The sequence below is a fragment of the Anabrus simplex genome, chromosome 12 (assembly GCF_040414725.1).
Source record: "Anabrus simplex isolate iqAnaSimp1 chromosome 12, ASM4041472v1, whole genome shotgun sequence".
NCBI lineage: Eukaryota > Metazoa > Arthropoda > Insecta > Orthoptera > Tettigoniidae > Anabrus > Anabrus simplex.
In genome coordinates, this window is record NC_090276.1 from 44,590,133 (window position 1) to 44,605,000 (window position 14,868).

Consider the following 14,868-nt stretch of genomic DNA (forward strand, 5'->3'; position numbering starts at 1 on the left):
AAACTAGCGCCCATCTTCAACATGCTGCAAAAAATCACTACCGAAATTAGAACAGCAAGCTGGAGATTCAGGACTTCTGTACAAATTTATCACTAAAACTAAAATCTAACAAAATGTAGACGTGTTCATACAGTAAATTAAAACTAGCTTATCCCGCACCGCGTTTGCGTTATTGCGAGTAGTTTCTGTCATAAGTCAATGGAAATGTGTTTACTCGGTAAGATGTCAGTTTAGCTGGGGAAGGAACATATTAGTAGAACTGGATGTTTAGTCTGTAATATTTCTACTGTATGTTAGAATGCAAATTAAATTTGGCTACGAGAAAGTGTCGTCTAGCCCGCTGTTCCGTAATGCAGCGTTAGTAAGATAAATTCTAGGGATTCCAATATAACGTACCCCTAATGTTTATGCAAATCATACTGCATGACCGTTGTGCGGGTTAGTCTATACTCGTTACTAGCTTCAGCAAGTTTGCATTCAAACTGTTATTGCCGGGCTCTAGAGATCATATCACCATTTCTGCTTCTTGAAATGCCTTCTCTATTACTGAAGGTTGGCCACAATGACGATGTTCGGTTGTCCTCATCAGTCTACTAGAATCTAGTCCTGTCCTCAGCCAGGAGTGTTTCCTTCGACTGAGACCCCTACGTCCCTCAATTTTACCCTGTGTGATCAATTTAAATAAGTCGTACTTTTCATTCCTCACAATATCCCCAAGATAGGCTGACTTTCTTTTCTTGATAGTACACATCAATATTCTTTCCCTCATCATGTGTCTGAGTACGGCAGCACTGGAGACGTGGTCAATCCACGAGATCCTTAACATCCTTCGGAACGCTAATGTATCCACAAAGACGCACACGAGATGCTGTCAGTTGGTACAATTATTTAATACTCACATCATATTTTGACAAATGTATACCGCTGCACCTGGAGATTGCAACCGTAACACATAGTTGAAACAGATGACTGCTTAAAAGCATGTTGCAACACGTGGTCACAAGTATAACCTTCCTACACGATAACTCTACTAAACAACTCTCCAGCCAATAACTCGTCAAGCAATAACTCCCCTAACCACTAACTCTTTTACCAATCACTCGTCAACCAATAACTTGTCGTTACCATCAAGACCATCTCCTTATATATGTGCCTGGCCAGGCTTCCAGAAAGATACATTACAAAAAACTACCTTCGTGAAAATTCTAGAGTGCCTAATACATAGATTATAATGTGCAGAATATTCTCCATCGTTCTCGTCACCTATTACCATTCTGGAAGTTACAGTGTGTTTCACAATTCTCATGGATTACAAAATATATATACAGGTAAGAATGAACTATGTACAGGTTCTTACATTAATTGAGCTCATATAAATGTCTATGCACAGTACGTGTTTCATGACATAACCTCACACACAACGTGATCGTTTCATAATAATAATAATAATAATATTAATAATAATTCGAGCTCGTTCTTGTATTACGTACGCATGGGTGAGTGAATATTATTTTGAAGTTATCTCTGTTTATCACACTTGCGTCAACACCCACATCTCTTTTAAAGGTGTTACAGCCAGCCTCCATGTTTCAGATGCACTGAATATACGTAGCATCTGACGAAGTTGTGACGTGTCTACAAGTTGAAGCTCCTGTCACACAGTGGATTCCTCATTTTCAGAAACCTAGCACGTGCCATTTCTATTCATACACAGATCTATAAATCCGGGTCTAAAACCTCAGTAATCCAGTTGCCAAGGTACTTAAACTTCCTCACTGGTTCAACTGGTCCCCCATAAATGTTCGCAACATAAATGAGGGTTCACAACCTAAGTGGACCGAGTCCACCAATGGTCAGTTTGGGGATTAATGCAATCTTGAAGTAACAAGACTTCTTTTTATTCACTGTCATTGTAAACTAAGTCCATAACTCATTTACTACTTCACAGAGGGCGGCAATTTCTGTGGCAAGGTGAAGCTTACTAAGAATTTTTCACTGCCAAACTGAGCCAAGTCCACTAACCTAGGGACCATCGTTGTTTGTTTGTGAGTGTATGTTTTATTTGGTCATTAACATGCCTATGGGTGAAAATTATATTCCTAATTCATAAAATGGCACACATCTACGCCCCAAAAGGGTAGGTGCAAATTATCAAATCATAAAAGCGGAAGGGTCCTCATTTGAAAGTGATCAAGATGAAGACAGAGGAATTCTTATCCGTAAAGACTTTGGAGGAAAGTGACCAAGAGAAAACACACTGCTGATGGTCAAGCCTTCAATTCGCTACAAACAAGTTGGTTAAGAGTGGTGTAACGTTCCCCTCTAAAATATACTTCAACGAAACTCTGAATGAAGGTATGACTTTCTTAGAGGTAGTTGTTGCGCACAACAAAGTGCAGGACGATCATTATCACCTCTCATTCAAGAGCTCCTATTTGGAATTCAACGAAGAATATCTGCAGCTAAGAAGGACATAATGGACCTCTTGCCATATATACCCCCAATTCACCAGAATTTTTTCAATAATCTCCCATTTGAGAATACTAAAAGGGCAACTGGTTATGAACAACGAAGACGAACACAATGATGAATTTACGCTGATTGAGTTCAATTGTGTTGATTTGGTTATGTAGATAAACACCAAAATATATTTGGTTTTGTATTAAATTACTTTACAAGCAAAAATTATCATCTGACTGTGATGTTTATTACAAATTAAATTCAAAATATCAATAAACTGCTTAGACTGTAAAATTTGTTTCGCCCAATAAATCAAAATTCACACCAAGAGTGAAACAAGTCCATTTTTTGTTTTACAAAACGAAATTTTTCACCGCGTTAATAACTTGTCATTTCATATGTATGCTAAAATTTAAGTTAGAAAATACCCTAGCTATTAAACATTTTCTAAAATTAATTTAAATTTCCAGGAATTAGTTATCACTAGAGTCCGGATTATTAGGTACTGATAGGTTAGAATGCAAACTTACTTAAGCCAGTAACAAGTATACCCTACACTGTACAACGGTTATGCTATGAGGTTTGCATAGATATTAGGGGTATAGCCTATAGAACTCCTTGAATTTATTCTACTTTTCCTAGATTATGGTACAACGGGTTGCATGACACTTCCTACAAACCAAATTACTTTGCATTCTAACCTATTACCACCAAAAAATCCGAGGTATAGTTATCATCCAGAAACTTTAGGATTTAATTTCTCTAAACTAGTCCAAACGAACTTGGTTCACTTTGGCTGTAAGCCCCCCAAATAACTCCCACAAACTAGAGTGTTAAAAAATCTTATTGTATAGAAGATGAGGCTGAACTCAGGTTTATAAAATCAACAGAGGAGCTAACTTTTGTGAGAAGCAGCGTGGCTGGTCAACAAGGCTTAAAATACGGTTATGCTGGATTTGAAATGACTAGAGCTAAGAAAGGTAAGTTGGTCATAGTGCAGAGAACCGAACAGAAAGGGTCATTACGAGAAAAGCTAGTGAGATGTTTCGTGATATCATTAGTGCCAGTGGATGGTTTACAAGACCGACTGAGAACATTAAGGACAGGATACTAAAAAAGAATAACCTTGGCAAGCAATCACTATAAAAGTGTGTCTGTGTCCGTGGATTGTATCCAGATCACAGTAGGCTTGGGTATAAATGAGATATCTCTTTCCAGTTTAACAAGAGCACCAAATGTGACGATATAACCATTTTTAATATTTTCAAGCAAATTGGAGACATTTACGTGGAATTAAGTACTTTCTCAGTACACAATCTCTCAAGACGTTGTTCTTCGGACTGATAACACTAAAACAAATTGATATTGCTAGACTCTTAAAAGCAAAATGCCATATGAGGAATGTCTGTTTAGAAGGTTATATTTCCACTTCAATTTTTTAAATAGTATTTCGTCCACATGCATTGCAGTAGTTACATGAGCAATCTAGACCATAATTTCTTAAAAGTAGTACCATACCCGATCATGGATACGTTCCATGTGCCCGTTATTGTACATTTCCTTGTGTTTTACCACAACTTCCTTAGGGTATGAATAGTACCTTTTGAACAGAAAATCCTCATATGTCGTATAGAAATGGTCTTCAGTTTAAAAGGGCAAGGAATATATGAAACTTGACACAATATAACATTGCCTTATACTTTTAAAAAGCCTTAAATATTTTGCCTACTGTACTGCCGGCAGCCTTGAAGATGGTTTTCCGTGGTTTCCATTTTCACGCCATGCAAATGCTGGGGCTGTACCTTAATTAAAGCCACGGTCGGTTCTTCCCATTCCTATGCCTTTCCTATCCCATCTCCCCATAAGACCCATCTGTGTCGGTGGGACGTAAAGCAACTTGTAAATAAAAAATAAAGATAAAAAAAATGATCACATAATTTAGAGAGCTCTCACAAAAGAGAAAATACCGTATTCGTTCGTTTAAAGTTTGTGTGCTAACTTTTTCATTCCTACGTATTTACTACATCTCACTAAATCTGCAAATAAAATTACAATTTTACACAGATATGTTTTATGGCGACGATGGGATAGGAAAGGCATAGAGTGATAAGAATTGCTCGTGGTCTTAATTAAGGTACAGCCCTAGCATTTTCCTGGTGTGAAAACGGGAAAGCACGTAAGACCATTTTCAGGGCTGTCGACAATGGGCTTCGAAACCGCTATCTCCCGAATGCAAGCTCACATCTAGCACACTGCGGTTTGCACAGCAGAGTTCCTTGGGATATACTCTGTAGGAGAGACATGGTCTGCGTGTGCTAGGTGCTTCAATTCGAAAGTTTTAATCGAACAACTTACACATGAGTTCCCCCAACCTTGTCTAGAAAAAAAAATCTCAGAAAATGTTCGTCCATTTGCGAAATATTTTTTCAAGGCATATTTCATCCTTACTAATTTAAAATATAGAGTGTTAGTATCAATCCTGCAATAAATCACACTTGCATCACAAATTAGTTATTCAGTTATTTTGCATTATATTGTCAAAAAAAGTCAACATATTCTGCTTCCTTAAAAATCTATAAAATTTTCTACCGATCATCGTGGAAACGGCTTGTTTGGTCAAAACAAAACTCGTGTCCTATTGTTAGTTAACAGCTAAAACATTGTTATTTAAGCTAACAATGTAGCGACAGGGTTCCCTGTGTTCAAATTATAGTGTGCCCCAAATATTTCTGGCAAAACTGTACAATGTCTGACAAGATTCCTCTGTGTGCGCAGTTCCACTAAACAGGTTGTAGAGTGAGGATATTGGGAATACGTCGATTAACTCCAACAGTTACCAAACCATAATTACCTGTCCCAAATTAATGAGGTTTATGCACACTTATCAACGATAACGTTGGCTTGTTTCTATTACAGGTAACAGAAACCACCTTTCAAGATTATACAAGCACTTGAGTGCTAACTGAGCAAAATGCTACAGTGTTATTAACTACAAGTATAGTGTCAGAATTAGATTTAAAACAGCGAAGGCGTAAGCGACAACAACCGAAGTATCAAAACGGGACATGAGCGTCGGCTCATTTTCCCAAGGTCCCTGGTTCAAACCTCGCAAAGGTAGGGTTTTCTGGAAGTCTACAACTTCAAATTTACTTTCCTGTTCAGTTTAAAGAAGGAACTACTCGAAACCCTCGTGCTTCCAATATTCGACTATTGCGACTCAGTTTACAAAGGCGAGGAAACCGAACTCCGAGATAAACTACAACGTGCACAGAATGCCTGTGTAAGATTTATGTGTAATTTGAAATTCTCAGATCATGTTACCCATTCTATGCCTGGAAGACAGATGTACGCTGCGTACCTTGTCTTCATCGCGCCGAATCCTTACCTTACAATCCCCACCTTACCTGTATGAACGATTTCGTAGCTTTTCTGAACAGCATGATAAAAACACCAGAGAGCTGAACACGACATTACTTGCTATTCTCAAGAGCATAAATCCTCAGCCTACAACAATTCCCTCACTGTTGTGGACAGCCGTGAATGGAACTTCTTTCCGCAGGAGGTTAGAGGGACATCAAACCAAATGGAAGATTTACAAGAGGTTGCTCAAAATATCTCCATGAGACGAGATCGTAGTGAGACAGTTATTCTTTTTCTTCTTATAAACATCATATCATTCATTGTTACTATTAGAGCAGTAGCAGTACTCAGCTGTGGTCCGCTGTATATTTATCCTTATCCCGATCCCTACTTTGTAATGTTTTCCGCCCACAGTCATAATATGATAACCGAAACTTTCGTCACAGTGAGAAATTAAATTTTGAATAATAGTACAGTTGGTTTATTATTATTATTATTATTATTATTATTATTATTATTATTATTATTATTGGGGGAGTCCGCCTCTGTGGTGTAGTGGTTAGCGTGATTAGCTGCCACCCCCGGAGGCCCGGGTTCGATTCCCGGCTCTGCCACGAAATTTGAAAAGTGGTACGAGGGCTGGAACGGGGTCCACTCAGCCTCGTGAGGTCAACTGAGTAGAGGTGGGTTCGATTCCCACCTCAGCCATCCTGGAAGTGGTTTTCCGTGGTTTCCCAATTCTCCTCCAGGCAAATGCCGGGATGGTACCTAACTTAAGGCCACGGCCGCTTCCTTCCCTCTTCCTTGCCTATCCCTTCCAATCTTCCCATCCCTCCACCAGGCCCCTGTTCAGCATCGCAGGTGAGGTCGCCTGGGCGATGTACTGGTCATACTCCCCAGTTGTATCCCCCGACCAAGAGTCTGAAGCTCCAGGACACTGCCCTTGAGGCGGTAGAGGTGGGATCCCTCACTGTGTCCGAGGGAAAAACCGAACCTGGAGGGTAAACAGATGATGATGATGATGATGATGATTATTGGGAGAACTGATAACACCAAACTTGTCAGAGAAGGAAGTCTTTGCATTACGGATGAATAAAATGGAAATGGCTTAACATTTAACCAAGGGCGTTTACAGCAAAAGGTCCATATCTTTCAAAGCAAAGCTGAGGCATTACTTTGTCCTCCCTCCAGAGGTCTTGTCTTGCAATGAACAAAAAGGTCTGATCGAGAAAATAGAGTCCAAAGAAAGGAAGATTTTGAAAGAAGATCTTAGGTCCCGTCAAAGACAATGGGGAGTAAAGAAGACGACATAACGACGAACTATACACACAGACAGAGAAGATTACGGATACCGTCCGGAGAAGAAGAATTGCCTTTTTATGGGAATGTGACACGAATGTAGCGAACAAGACTGACCAACCGCATCATTACCTTCTTTCAGCAGAAGAAAACGTCCGCCTCCGTAGCGTAACGGTTAGTGTTATTAGCTGCCGTCCTCAGGGGCCCGGGTTCGATTCCCGGTACTGCCAGAACTTTAAGAATGGCAGGAGGGCTGGTATATGGTTCAAATGGTACACGCAGCTCACCTCCAATGGGGGTGTGCCTGAAAAGAGCTGCACCACCTCGGGATGAGGACACGAGTTTACTTTTTTTTAGCAGAAGAAAACCAAAGGGACTTGGATCATTGAGGTGGATAGAGACTTCAAAGAAGGGGGAATCACACGTAATGACAAACAGCAGCGTGTCTCACTTAAAAAGAAATTTCAAGCGTTCGAGGGTTTCAGAGGCAAGCCAAAAAGGCATGGACACAGGAAAGGAAAGAACGACACCGAGAAGTACTGGACACACATCAAAGTTAGAAATGACGTGGTCCGAAGTTGACCGATACGGCATGAATGAGTTATTATTGTAATTTATTGTATTTTAATTTCTTCCTAGGTATCACATTATTGTACTTAGGAAGAAAAATGTTCATTCCTTTTATATTTTGAAGTACAGTAGATAATTTATGTACAGCAAGATAGCAGAGTAGCATACTAATTTGTTTCAGTCTATTTCTTCCTTTGCTTCTTCTTCTTTATCCGTTTACCCTCCAGGGTTGGTTTTTCCCTCGGACTCAGCGAGGGATCCCACCTCTACCGCCGCAAGGGCAGTGTCCTGGAGCTTCCGACTCTGTGTCGGGGTAAAACTGGGGAGGATGACCAGTACCTCGCCCTGGCGGCCTCACCTTCTATGCTGAACAGGGGCCTTGCGGGGGGATGGGAAGATAGGAAGGGATACACAAGAAAGAGGGAAGGAGGCAGCCGTGTCCTTTAGTTAGGTACAATCCCTGCATTTGCCTGGAGGAGAAGTGGGAAACCACGGAAAACCCGCTTCTACTCAGTTGACCTCCCGACGCTGAGTGGATCACGTTCCAGCCCTCGTACCACTTTTCAAATTTCGTGGCAGAGCCGGGAATCTATCTCGGGCCTCCGGGGTTGGCAGCTAAACACACTAACCACTACACCATAGAGGCGGCCTCAGTCTATTTCTATTTTAATATATATATTAGAGGACCCGTGGTGCTGCACAGGTCAAATACCTCGTCTTGAAGTACCTGTCGTTGTCATATTGTTTCGCCTGCCCTTTCGTGGTTTTATCAAATTTTAATAAGAAGCGCAGTTCGCAGTCAGAATTCATCCATTCTGACATCATCATGCCGTCTGCTTGGTAAAAATCTCCCCATATATTCGCTTCTTTAATCCAGTAGTTCTTGATGTAAAGCTTGGTGTTGTGTCGTAGAAGGCAGTGGTAGTTTTAAGTACAGTTCTTCTAAATCGAACCGTTGTCTTGTGAGCTTATGAATTAGTCTAGAAGGAACGATTTTTGCCAAGGAGAGAACATTTTTAAGATACATGCCCTTCATTCTTTTTAATGTAGCTTCGTTATCCTTCGATAGATATTCCCAGATAATGTCAAAGACGTATGTCACTATGGAGTCTGTTTATAAGTAGACTTCCTTCTCTTAGCAGCATGTAAGTTATTAGGAACTCTCTGCCATCTGTTGAATATATTTGGAAGCTGGGAAAGGTTAGACAATCAAAGAGTATCTAACAAGGAATAGTATTATTTCGTGATCAGAGCAAGTGTATACTCTCTGGCTTGACAGGTAGTAATCAAACATGCCTGTATGCAATGACATTCATTACTAAGGATTAAAATCACATATCAGAATATTAATACAAGTGCTAGTTGCTTAGCAACCTGCTAAGTGCAGAGTGTATTGCGTGCTAGGGTAAGCATTCGCATGCAATTATTGCAGTGATCATTTAATGATTTGATTGCATGATTACTGAAAGTTGGCTGAAATTCGAGACCTATCAATGTCTCATGATTCATCGGTAGGTAATTCTGGAGAGAATAAAACAGACATGAAGGAAATCGGTCCAGTACAACGGATGAAGGGATTTGCCAAAGCTGTTTTTACACTCATATACATAAAAAGCAAAACACCAAGAAAGACTATAGATAGGAAGTTCATATTCACAGAACATGTGCACTAGCACGATCTAAAGGAATTTTTAGCATTTGAACCATGTCGTCCCACAGGTTCAAGGCCCACATCGATATCTTGGCGCACCACAACCGACTGGTGAAATGTGCCTGCGGCTCTCGTTGTCGCTTTAAACCGAAGGTAATGGATTAGTGTGACTTGGGCAGACGTGCAGGATGCTTCGCAGACGTATGCAAGAACCGCACCGTCAAATGAGTGAGTTGGAAAGAGGGAGCATTATTGGCCTGGGAGGACGTGATGCATCCATCCGGGAAATTGCTGCTCGTGTGGGACGAAGTGTGTCGGCAGTGCAACGGGTGTGTACAGAATGGTTTACAGAAGGCCGCTGAACACGACGAGATGGGTCTGGTCGCATCTCACAGACCACCCCCCTAGAAAATCGAAACCTCATCCGAATGGCATTACAGGACAGATCTGCGTTCTTCTCGGCCCTGGCGCAACAGTGGAACAGTGTAACACATCGTACACTATAAAGAGTGACAGTCCGTCGCCGTTTATTACGGTCTGGTTTACCGGTGCGTCGTCCACTTCTCCGCCTACCTTTGACTAATGTGCATAAACATGCTAGACTGCAGTGGTGTATGGAGCGAAGTTACTGGAGACAGGGATGGCGGCAGAGAGTATTTTCGGACGAATCCAGCTTCTGTTTGTTTGAAAATGATGGCCGCATTTTGGTTCGCCGCAGACAGGGGGAGAGACATCACATTGACAGCATTCACACAAGACATACAGCGCCAACTCAGGACCTTATGGTGTGGGGTGCGATTGGATACAACCACAAATCACAGGTGGTGCCTGTCTAGGCCACTACGACAAGTTTGACCTACGTGAATGACATCCTGCGACCCGTAGCCATACCCTTTCTGCACGACACCCCAGCAGGAAAATGCGCGACCACATGTTGCTGCACGAATACGTGCCTTCTTATTGTCACAGGATGTCAACTGATGTCCTGGCCCACCCGATCACCGGACTTGTCGCCAATCGAAAATGTGTGGGATATGGTGAAACGACGGGTGCGACTCTTGCCAACCACCAAAAATGAACTGTGGTACCAGGTGAATGCAGCATGGATGGCTACACCACAGGATGGCATTCGCGCCTTATACGCGTCGATGCCATCACGCATGGAATAAGTTATCATCGCCCATGTAGGACCCAGTGCCAACTAGAAAACAAGACAAATGCTGAACCTAGGTGACTGAAATGCTAACAGTTTCTGCAGAACATACTAATGAACATGTCCTGTGAATATGAACTTCCTATCTCTTGCCTTCCAAGGTGTTCTGTTTTAATGAACATGAGTTTTTTTGCTAGTGGCTTTACGTCGCGCCGACACAGATAGGTCTTATGGCGACGATGGGATAGGAAAAGCCTAGGAGTTGGAAGCAAGCGGCCGTGGCCTTAATTAAGGTACTACCCCAGCATTTGCCTGGTGTGAAAATGGGAAACCACGGAAAACCATTTTCAGGGCTGCCGATAGTGGGATTCGAACCTACTATCTCCCGGATACAAGCTCACAGCCGCGCGCCTCTACGCGCACGGCCAACTCGCCCGGTATGAACATGAGTGTAGTAAACTCTTTTAATATATGGATTTCCTTATTTTATGTTATTTATGTATTCACTGGTAAAGTGTAATACAGGGACACCTGTTCCCAACTTCGCCAGTTAAAATAAACCATATATCTATTTAATGAATTTTGAATTTTCACGACCGCATTGTAATCGAAACCGACCTTCAACCTATTAGGTCGTGTTACCTGCATTTAGTACACGTTGAAGAGATGTTAAGTACAGTACAAAACTGACCAACCGGACACCAGTCCGAACCCACAACCTCCCGATTTTGCGTCGGTTGCTCTAGCAATTGGTGTCCGGTTGGCCATTTTTGTTCTGTACTTAACATCTCTTCAACGCGTACTAAATGTACGTAACACGACCTAATAGGTTGAAAGTCGGTTTCGATTACAATGCGGTCGTGAAAATTCAATATTCATTGACTTGGCCCTCAACGGGCAACTTAAACGCCCTCTACAGTGTGATGGCTGTAGTACCAGATACTTTGTCTTCAAGAAACTAGTCTGCATGCAATTTTGTTTTCAGATCAGCAAGCAATGCAGTGAAAACTTCTGAAACTTCAAATGAGAACAGTAACTTTGAGGATTTCAGTTTTATTTCAAATCGCCTCTATTATATGAATTCTTGGTTAATGAGAAAGCGCAGAAGTGGTAATTGTGTGTGTCAATGCAGTGTTTTGAAAACTTTGCCACCAAATTTTTGTAGATTAATTTCGAAATCATTTTGAACGTGAAAAATATGTGATAGTCTCTCTTTCTTGACCGATATTTATTCCTTTCCTTAAAAATAAACTTACGGTCTTTAAAAATATCGAAAAATATCGAAATTATTTACATTATGACCACTTAGAAGTGAGTAATCTCTTGGAACTTACCACACTATTACTGCCTTGCAAACGTCCCATTTTCACTCCAGGAAAATGCTTGGGCTGTACCTTAATTAAACCACGGATGCTTCTTTCCCACTGGTAGCCCTTTCCTATCCCAGCGTCGCCGTAAGACCTATCTGTGTCGGTGCGACGTAAAGTACATTAGATTGTAAATATATTTATTTTTGAATAAAATTTAGTGTGGGGTCCTTAATCACTCTTCTTTTCTTCGGGTACCCCTATATCCTGTTCATTTCCCAACTCAAATATTATTACTGGATCCATAATTACATCTCGCTTTATATTATTAGAGTATCATTTCAGTCCGTGGTGTAGGGGTAGCGTGTCTGACTCTTACCCGGAGGCCCCAGGTTCGATTCCCGACCAGGTCAGGGATTTTTACCTGGACCTGAGGGCTGGTTCGAGGTCCACTCAGCCTACGTGATTAGAATTGAGGAGCTATCTGACGATGATATAGTGGCCCCGGTCTAGAAAGCCAAGAATAACGGCCTAGAGGATTCGTCGCGCTGACCACATAACACCTCGCAATCCGCAGGCCTTCGGGCTATGCAGTGGTCGCTTGGTAGGCCAAGGTCCTTCGAGTGCTGTAGTGCTAGGGGGTTTTATCATTTCAGTCCTCCGAGTTGATTCATTCACAGCAATACAGAAAATCATTATTTGAAAATGCATAAAATAGGTATGTTATCCACATTCTCCATAATATATTATGATATCTATGGCACCGACGTTTATGGCCTAAAATGTATTAAAATATGCAGGAATTTATGGAATATGCAAGAATTTATGGCAAAAAATGTATTAAAATATGCAAGAATTTATGTCCAAAAATGTATTAAAATATGCAAGAATTGATGGTCAAAAATGTATTAAAATATGCAAGAATGGATGGCCTAAAATGTATTAAAATATGCAAGAATTTATGGCCAAAAATGTAATAAAATATGCAAGAATTTATGGCCTAAAATGTATTAAAATATGCAAGAATTTATGGCCAAAAATGTATTAAAATATGCAAGAATTTATGGCCAAAAATGTATTAAAATATGCAAGAATTGATGGCCTAAAATGTATTAAAATATGCAAGAATTTATGGCCAAAATGTATTAAAATATGCAAGAATTTATGGCCTAAAATGTACTAAAATATGCAAGAATTTATGGCCTAAAATGTATTAAAATATGCAAGAATTTATGGCAAAAATGTATTAAAATATGCAAGAATTTATGTCCAAAAATGTATTAAAATATTCAAGAATTGATGGCCTAAAATGTATTAAAATATGCAAGAATTGATGGCCAAAAATGTATTAAAATATGCAAGAATTTATGGCCTAAAAATGTATTAAAATATGACAATAAATATGACTGAAACATTATTGGTCACATTCTCGAAATCTTCAGGAACTTACCACTGTTTAAATTAACATTATTTTGAAAAAAAAAATACTTTTAAAATCTAGAACGTTCCATCATAATAAATAAGTAATAATAATAATAATTTTATTATCATATTTTGAATTTATTTAATTACGCAATCCAATGTCCGCCTCTGTGGTGTAGTGGTTAATATGATTAGCTGCCACCCCCGGAGGCCCGGGTTCGATTTCCGGCCCTGCCACGAAATTTAGAAAGTGATACGAGGGCTGGAACGGGGTTCACTCAGCCTCGGGAGGTCAAATTAGTAGAGATGGGTTCGATTCCCACCTCAGCAATCCTGGAAGTGGTTTTCAGTGGTTTCCCACTTCTCCTCCAGGCAAATGCCGGGATGGTACCTAACTTAAGGCCACGGCCGCTTCCTTCCCTCTTCCTTGTCTATCCCTTCCCTCGCAAGGCCGTGAGGTTGCCTGGGCGAGGTACTGGTCATCCTCCCCAGTGGTATCCACCGACCCAGAGTCTGAAACTCCAGGGCACTGCCCTTGAGGCGGTAGAGATGGGATCCCTCACTGAGTCCGAGGGAGAAACCGACCCTGGAGGGTATACGGATTAAGAAAGGTAGATACTCAATCCAAAGATAACTCTCAACTTGCACAGAATGAAATAAAAGCCACATTTTGATGAGCGATCAGAAAGAATTACAATAGCAAATTACACATATTTTAAAGTTTTCAAAGAGGAACGATCCATTTTCACGCAACATTGACTTGTAACAGCAAACCATAGATAAAATCATGCTCAACTTGTATTTTTCATGGAACGAATATAAAGAAATAAAATATGACATGTCATAAAGATCTGGGCCCTAATGATATATATGCCGAGCTCGATAGCTGCAGTCGCTTAAGTGCGGCCGGTATCCAGTAATCGGGAGATAGTGGGTTCGAATCCCACTGTCGGCAGCCCTGAAGATGGTTTTCCGTGGTTTCCCATTTTCACACCAGGCAAATGCTGGGGCTGTACCTTAATTGAGGCCACGGCCGCTTCCTTCCCACTCCTAGACCTTTCCTATCCCATCGTCGCCATAAGACCTATCTGGGTCGGTGCGACGTAAAGCAAAGAAAAAAACTCTAATGATATAAGTATTTTGCTGGCGGGACCTAGTGTTTACTATGAAATATGTCTTCTGGTATAGGCTAGAGCAATTTTATTACTTTCATCGATCTGCCTCAGTCTTAAACAATATGAAAGTGACTGAGGTATGAGCGATATTAGTAATGCCATTCCTTATGCAGCCAGTCCCTGCTATGAATGGTGAGAAAATGTTGCTCATAGGGTCGGTTGGTCCATGCATTTTAGTGGGCTTGGCAGAGTGATATGTAATAGCAACTTTTGGCTCTGTGAGGAAAGCAACGGGAAATTACCTCACCCCTCATTCTAAGCCATCTATGACAGCTGATGGCGGAGCTGTTGAGGATTGAATCTGCCTTAAGGGGTTGAGGACTGACGATGCATATCAATGACCAAAATCTGCACAGAATATCATCAAAAATAGTGTTATGTGACATGACATTCATAGGGAGATAGGAAAACTATGGAATGTGCTTGAGTTTTGATTGACGATCCTTGTTAATCGTGCCCGTGACGGTGGCA